Source organism: Elephantulus edwardii, unplaced genomic scaffold, assembly GCF_000299155.1.
Source record: "Elephantulus edwardii isolate Elephantulus edwardi_28Jun2011 unplaced genomic scaffold, EleEdw1.0 scaffold00043, whole genome shotgun sequence".
NCBI lineage: Eukaryota > Metazoa > Chordata > Mammalia > Macroscelidea > Macroscelididae > Elephantulus > Elephantulus edwardii.
Window position 1 is genome coordinate 17,346,936 of NW_006399793.1, and position 8,770 is coordinate 17,355,705.

An 8,770-nucleotide genomic window follows, 5' to 3' on the forward strand; every position below is an offset into this window, starting at 1 on the left:
CACCTACTAAAAAAATCGTCATTACAATTTTCCTCAGGCCACAGACACTCAAGCCTGTGGGAGATGTGAAATTTCCCATTTCCTCCAACAGCCTGTATTTCCCTAATCATAACTGAATTTTGTAGCATACCCATAAGTTATTTTGACTAGGATGATAAATTGAGCAAATCATATTTCTTAACAATATACATATTTAAAAAAAAAAAAGGAAAGAAAGGAAGAAAAGAAACCACAATTGGTCATCAACATGACTCATCCCCAGCTTCTACCACCACACCCAAACCACACCATACTGGTTTAGATTTAATCCGGAAAACCAAGCTATCAGAGCAAGATTTGATGTTTCAAAGTCCCCCTTTTTTAGTGTTTACAGTAGCGTGGGCTCTTTTATTGCATATACCTGACAATATGTATCTAATTCTTTTCTTTTTTATTTATATTTCTGTTGTGTTTCAGGGTACACAATTTCTTGAAAGGCTTGCTACAGCCTTCAATGTGGATTGCATCTCAGCATCAAGACATCAAAAGCCCTCAGTTTCATCTTATTTGGAACCACAAATCCTTAGTACCAGCAGTCAGAATTTCAGGAGATGTATTACATTTGTATTGCAATGTATTGCAGACAGCAGTTGATGTTAGATACCATCACGTTGAGTATAATTCGATGATCCTATGAACAGCCATCCTGAAACCTGCCCTAGCTGGTGCCATCCTCCTCATCTTTGAGACACTAGAGGCCACTGCTGAGGTCAGTGTCAATCCTTCTCATTTGGGCTCTTCCTCTCCTTCACTGACCCTCCATCTTTCCAAACATAATGTTTCTTTCCAAGGAATAATTTCACCAAGCTACAGGATGGATGGTGAAGAGATTGAGATTGTTCACAGCTTTAGTTTGCTTGGCTCCACAGTCAACACTCTTGGCACCATTAGCCAGGAAATTAAAAGGCATATTGCGATGGGAAAGTCTGCTGTTAGGGACCTCTCCAAAGTACTGAAGAGCAATGGTGTCTCTCTGGTGACTAAGGTGAGTCTGGTACAGGCCATGGTCTTCGCAATCACTTGTTATGCATCAGAGAGTTGGACAATGACCAAGGAGGATAGAAGGAGAATTGATGCCTTTGAGCTGTGGTGCTGGAGAAGAGTATTGAGAGTACCATGGACTGTTAGGAAAACAAACAGATTTGTCCTGGAAAGGGTTAAACCAGGTGGCTCCTTGGAGGCAAGGATTCTGAGGCTCCATCTAACATACTTTGGACATGTTGTGAGGAGAGACCATCCTTGGAGAAGGACATCATGCTTGGGAGGGTGGAGGGACAGCGCAGGAGGGGAAGGCCCTCTATGAGGTGGATTGATTCAGTGACTGGGGTAATTGGGTTGGGAGTGTCAGAGACAGTGCAATTGGCACATGACAGAGCAGAGTTTAGGGCTGTTGTACATAGGGTTGCTATGAGCCGCAAGTGACTCGACGGCACATAACAACAACAACACATGTCCAACGTATGAAAGATGAAGCTTGGATGAGATATTAGTGATATTGTTCAACAGTTTCCATACTCTGTTTTTCACACCTTTTTTGGGAACGGGGACAAATGTCAATCTTTTCCCCTCAGTTGGCCAGGTGGCTGAAGGGATCTCTCCAAATTACTGAGTAGCAATGATGTCAATTTGAAACTAAGGTCTGATTCCAACCATAGTCTTTTCAATCACTTATTATGCATATGAGATCTGGACAGCGAATAGGCTGATGAAAGAAGAATTAATGCCATTGAGCTGTGGTGTTGGAAAAGAGCACTGAACATCCTATGACTGCAAAAGAACAAAGATTATGTATCTCAAAGAAACTGTAGTCAGAGTGCTCCTATGAGGCAAAACTGACGAAGCTTCATCTCACATACTTCCAGGTGCTGCTAGGAGAGACTGTTTCTTGGAGAGGAACATCATGATTGTAAAGGAGGAAGGAAAGTGAAGGAGAAGAAAATCCGCAATGAGGGGGATTGACTCAGTGACTGTGGCAATGGGCACAAGTGTGTCAGAGATTGTGAGGTTGGCACAGGATAGGACAAGGGCTCAGATCTGTTGTTCCTAGGGTTGCTTTGAGTCATACTTGACTCAGCAGTACTTGACAATAACAACAATGCCATTGACTCAAAATACACTATTTCTAAGAAACTCTTTAATCATCTGAGTGCTAATTTTATATCTTTTTGTGAAGAGAAATGTCTCTTTGGTCTTGGGGGACTTACAGAATTCTTATTATTTTAAAACTTGGTATATAAAAAACTCTGCCATTCCTAAAGGGTCAAGAGTATTTTTGTTTTTATGTACCATGGCATTGGAACCACCCCATAACTTACCCTCTAGTGAGTTTTCTGAGGCAGTTCATTACCCTGGAAGAGATTACCCATCTTTCTCCTGCCAAGCAAGTGGTGGATTTGAACCACATGTCTGTGAGTTGGCAGTGCAGCTCCTCACCATTAAGCCATGAGAACTCCCTACTACATCAGAGCACAGAGTAGGGACCATTTGGAGTCTCTCCCCAGGCAATGCCATTTCCTACTTCTCTGGAAAATATATCTCATGCCTAGGAATAGATCTTCACTTGAACTGACTCAAACTGACTCACTTTCCTCATTTGGGAAGCAGGGTTTGGGTGAAGAAATTTAGATAAGGACAAAAAAAAATAAAAGTTCAAGTGGCAAGAACTGAAATAAGTCAGCACTTAGGTCAGCTAAGTGGCCTTGTTCACTTTGGGAACACTGATAACCTATCAAGCCAGGCCATGGACACACAACAAACTGACTAGGCCAAGAGCAGAGGGGAGATGTGCAGATGAGGCTGTCAACTCCTGCAGACTACTAGCGATGAGCTCCATGACAGGAGTCCAGAAGGAAGGCTGCATAGGGGAGTGGACTAGGGGAGAGGGATTGTATAACAATGAGAATAATGTTTTACTTTTCAAGGAGGAAAGCAAACTTGGGGGGAGGGGTGGGTAGGGAGCAAAGTGTGCAACAATGAATGAATGGAAATCCAAAGTCTCTGTAAACTTTCATTAAAATTAATAAAAAAAAATAGGTTCTTGAGAGTGGTAACACTAGCAATACATTCTGATATTTCCTAGTTTATTCTACTTTATTCCCCCTTGTTGTTGTTCATTATTCACTAAATTAATTTCAGGATGCACTGCTTGATGGCGGCCTACAGTTTGCAAAGCAGTGGGCCAAAATATATCATATTGTCTACTACTCATAAGGGAGCTCTGATGGCATTGAGGTAAGAAGTTGTGTTGTCAACTTAGAGGCAAGCGGTTTGAATCCCCTGCTTCTCCACAGGAGAAAGATGTGCCACTTCCTGCAGTGTGATTAACTCCCTCTGAAAACCTGCTAGGGGTCAGCTATGAGTAGGCTCTGACTCCAAGGTATATAACAATTAGAATTAAAAGAAAGTGCATTGCAAATAACCAGAGAGTGTCCTTACTTGAGTACACACATTTCCCTTGTCAGACATTTTAGAGGCAATTCCATTCCTTTCAACCCTTCACAGAACTTTTTACAATTCTCTTTTATTTTTTAAAATTTTTTTTACAATTCTTTTATTAAGGAGCCCTTTCTATAATCACTATTTCTGTTACTAGCTTCCCCTCCTCCCAGGATATCTTAGGGAGCTCTGGTGGCATAGCATATCTTATATTGTGTTATGTGTCTCTTTAATGTAGACGAGGTGATCACATGTCCAAATAATGCATGTCAAGTGTGAATCCTAAAATAGACAAATGATATGTAGCTCATTCCTTGAATGGGTTGGGCCAAATGATACGTGCCAGATGCTCTATTATATTTAATATATAGAGCCAGATGCTCTATATATTTAAGTGGAGGCTTCACAGAGGAGTTGCCTAAACATATGTTTTCTTTTCTGTAGGTGTGTCATGATCTAATTATTATCTGTTTCTAAGTTTATGATTAGGTAATGCAGATTACTCAGTCAGATTTTCTATTTTACGTCCCGGCCCCAGAGTCTGTCGGGAGCTGCGTTGTTAACCCAAAGGTGACACCTCTCTGGCAGCTTGAATCTACCAGCAGCTCTGAGGGTAAAAGATGAGCAGTCTCCTTTATAGATCTGGAAAACCTCCTGTATGGTCAGCTAAGGGTCTGTTCTGACTCCCAAGGTGGTGAGGTTTTATTTAGTATTTAGGCTAAAATAGTATTACATAAACTATCTTTGCTTTAAAATAAAGGAAATAATCCAATAGAAAAATGGGCACAGGATATGAACAGGCACTTCACCGAAGACGACATTCAGATGGCTAACAAACACATGAAGAAATGCTCAAAATCCCTAGCCCTAAGAGAGATGCAAATTAAAACAACTATGAGATATCATTTCACCCCAGTCAAAATAGCAAAATTTAACAGAACAGCAAGCAACAAATGCTGGCAAGGTTGTGGAGAAACTGGAACCCTGATTCACTGTTGGTGGGAGTGTAAAATGGTGCAACCCCTGTGGAAAGCAGTATGGCGCTTTCTCAAAAAGTTGCAAATAGAGATACCATTTGACCCAGCAATTCCACTACTGGGAATATACCCTGAAGAGACCATAGCTGACATCCAAGCAGATATATGCACACCCATGTTCATTACAGCTTTGTTCACAATAGCAAGGAGTTGGAAACAACCTAAGTGCCCATCAACAAACGAATGGCTAGAGAAGCTGTGGTATATTCGCACAATGGAATACTATGGTGCATTAAAAAACAAAGAACTCATGCAATATTATTCAAAATGGTTGACTCTGGAGAACATTATGCTGAGTGAAATATCCCAGTCACAAAAGGACAAATATTACATGATGCCACTGTTGTAGAATGGGACTGTCCTTGGGGTTAGGGAGACACTGAGTAAGATGGGTTCAATAATGTATACTGCACTGAAGCAGAGGAGGGAGAGAACCGTCTAAAAGAGAGATGTAACTGGGTATTTCTGTCATCACAGGAGACTAGAGCGAGGGCTGCATGGTGGAGGGGACCTGGGGGAGGGTTTGTAAAACAATGAAAGAATCTTTTCTTTTACTTTTCCATAATTTTTGACTCATGTACTTATAACTTGTTAGTCAAATTTGTGTCTTCTAGGTTGCAACACCCCCATGATACATCTTGAAGGATATGTACATGTACAGCCAAGCACAATCAATAAGAGTGCATCTGAATTCCAAAATCAATCTCCATAATAGTCTATGTGTTTCCTACTGCCAAAGGGGCCCTTTAGAGTAGTGAGAGAAGATCTTCACCCTGAAACCCACAGCGTCCCTTTTCAGCAGGAAGTAGCTAAGAGAATACGCCGTCCCCTTTTCCTTATGAATCAGGGTGAAGTCTCTCTCAGGGAGGAGTGATAGGGAATGGCAAAGGATACACTGACAAAGAAGATTAATCAGAACTGGCTTTGACAAGCACTGTGGCATTTGGACAAGAACAAACTGGGAGGAGGGTAGAGAGAATAGTGCAACAATGAATGAGTGGAAGCCCAAAATCTCTGTAAATGTTTATGAAAATTAATAAAATATAATTATAGAAAAAAAAATAAAATAATTCCGCAACACACTGATTGTACATTTCCCCCTAAAATGTGTTCTTACACCACAAACATTCCAATTATAGACTCCATGTAGCAAAGAATTTCTTATTGTCATAAGTAAAGGATTAAAAGCAGAGTTTGAAGAGATCTTAGGAGTGGTGTAGACCTCAGATGACCTAATGATGTGTCTTCTCAGACGATGCCTGGCAGTAGAAGTCTGACCTCTACTTCAGGTGTCCAATGTAGTTAAAATCTGTAATGGTGAAGGTCATGGGCTATAAATGCTGTTAAATGCAGGTTTTAAATCACAGCTCTGATACTTAGCAGTGAGACATTAGAAATCTCCCCAAGACCCAATCTCATCATCTCTCTAAGATTTTGTAAATGAGCCTACTAATACCCATGTTACAAAACTATAATTTTTTAAGAATTGTTGTTGGGCACTTCTGATTAATATGCTGCCTAGACCCTATCTTCGTTGTCTCTATTACCTGCAACTCCACTAACAAGAGGTGATGTTTAAAGTGAATACAAAACAAATGTGGTGATTTTGCGGTTAGTCACTTTTGAGTCAGCTACCACTCATGATATTCTTAGGAACAAAACTTGTCCTAGTGCTGTGCTACTTCATGTTCCTTGGTACATGTGAGAATCCACTGTTGTGGCTACTGTGTAAACCCATCTAACTGATGATTTCCCCCATTTCCATGTTGATAGTTATAGAGCGGTTTCAGACCTTTTGTTCATAGCATCGCTATGAGTCATGCTTGACTCGAAGGCAATAAACAACAACAATATCCAACATATGTCTTTTTCTAGCAATTCGTCTTTTCCTGATGATGTGTCCAAAATGAGTGAGTTTAAGTCTCACCTTCTTGGCTTTTTTTTTTTTTAAGTTAAAAATGCTTCCTTTATTACATAAAGCCAATATTGCTGCTTCTAAGTTCTGTGTGCCTCTGATGTTAAGACAATCAGATTCAATCCACCACAAATGCTTCCTGGGACTGTCATCTGTCACATGTGCTCCAATTCCACACAGAACTTCTCTATAGACAATTTGCTCTAATGAATTGATGACATTCTCCCAGGCCCTTAAGTAGTAAACTTCTGCTTAGCAGTCTTTCAATCCTTCTTGTATCAGAAGCAGCCACATTCTGAAAAAGCCACAATTAAAGGTATCACAGGTGCCCTACCTTGTCAATATACTGCTATTTTATAATTTCATTAACAAAGTATTACAATGTCCTGAGCATCATGACTTCCAGGATTCATTAATCAACCCAACAACAGCCTCCTGACTAGTGAATAGGGAGCTCACTGTGGTGCAGGAGTGACACCATGCACTTTCACTAAGTGCTGGAAATAGTGTTTTGTAAGATCAGCACTGACTGTCAATGTACAAAATCTGGAGACAGTCTCAATTTCATATCTGATAGAATGAAAGGCTGTCTGACTTAATCTTACGGTAGTTAGTGTATGTTGTATGCTGCATGGAGTATTATTTTCCACTCTTCAACTTAGCTCAATTAAGCAGGACGGAGCAGAAGGGAGAGAAGGGGAAGAAGCAACTTCTCTCTTTATACACACATGCATGGAGACACAGAGAATCACACTTGCTATTCGTACAGCCTCCCTGGTCTCCCAGCTGCCCATGGTCTGTGCTGCCCTTGGTTCCAATCCACCCATCCCCTCAGATCACTGTCTCCGCTGCTCACCCATACATGGTTATTTTTTATTTGGGACAGTGGGGGTGTGGGGAGGGGAGAGTGTTCTTCCCAACCTCAAGTCCCAGCTGTCTTCACATTGTTATGACCAAGTCACCTTCAATAAAACCCAGTGGGCATGGTTAAAAAAAATGAATTTGGCCAAAGTAACCAACTCTCTAAGCAAAGAAACCAAATCACTGCTGAGATCAACAAAGATGTAATACGTCTCTTCATATGGACACGTATGATTCTGTGAACTGCACCATTAAAACTCTTTTAACAATAATCTTTATGAACAAACTCATCAAAGAAAGGCATTTGGCCAATAACAATTCCATTTCACACCAATAAAACTTTGGTATTTAGATTAATTTAGGGCCACCTGCACACGTTTAAAGAATTTTTCATTTACTCTAGAGGATAGCTTTAATAAGATCCTGGCCTAAACAGATTTGCTTTACTCAAATAGAAAGAGATTAACATTAAACATGGAAGTTTTTGGTTTGTGGCACTGAATAATGGTCTACACAGGACATCCTTCAAAAGCTACAATTAAAGATCCACCTAGCTTCTCAGCAATACAAGCTCGATCGAAGTCTTCTGGCCCATTTGCTTAGCATTTGTGTTTTATGCCTTGGCATTTTCTTTTTTATTGTATCCTTGGAGCTTGCATAGATCATTTTACTTTTCAGAGGTGGTTGTTCCAGTGCCCACTAAAAGAACATCAACTCCTCTTTTCTGGACTCCTTGGATTTGCATCATACAAAGCACAGCAACAATATTTTTCGGGAAGTATTCCTACAAAATGCTTGAAATTTATGGTCACACCTACATCTCATCTCCAACGACGATCTCTTTGCCTTCTAAGATGATGCACTTTTTGTCTGCACTAAGACAAAAAAAAAAAAAAGACAGTGTTTCCCCTCCCCCCTTGATTTCGTCTGATGTAGAGCATTTCTGCTCTTTCATGTCATAAAAAGTGCTACACACTTGATCAGCAACTTGCGCGCCTGAGACATCTAGCAGGCTGGAACGCGGAACGGCTTTCTCACGGCAAGAGGACCCGTGACCCACCTTAGGAAGACTATTTCCTACAGGACTGATTTGCTCAGTCTTCTGACAGTCCAAGAGTTAGTCCAGTATTTTACACCACTGTCCCTATTAGGATTCATTGATTTTTTTTTTTAATCTTCTGAAGTGTCCAGATTCAGATGTGGGGTGTGGAGTGACAAGGCGAAGTGGGGTGAAACTCTACAATAGTACACTCTTCCTATAATCTTACAGAGCAAGGGACTGACCTCTTCCCAACCTCAAATGAGACAGCAGGTTAACAAAGTAAAGGAGAGTGGAGGGAAGATAAGAAAATTAGAGGATCAATCTGGGAGTCCCAACAGAATTTGAAAAAGAAGAAAGATTATAGCCAAGGAATTATACTTGAAAAATAATAATGTCAGAAATGAGTTATTCTCTGTTTTTTAAACCAATTTTACTTTATGA

At 40.5% G+C, this 8,770-nt stretch overlaps 1 pseudogene; it reads right to left on the reverse strand.

Moving 5' to 3' along the window:
* Window positions 1-7,796: 7,796 nt before the first annotated feature.
* LOC102846490 lies at window positions 7,797-8,287 on the reverse strand (annotated as a pseudogene).
* Window positions 8,288-8,770: the final 483 nt, after the last annotated feature.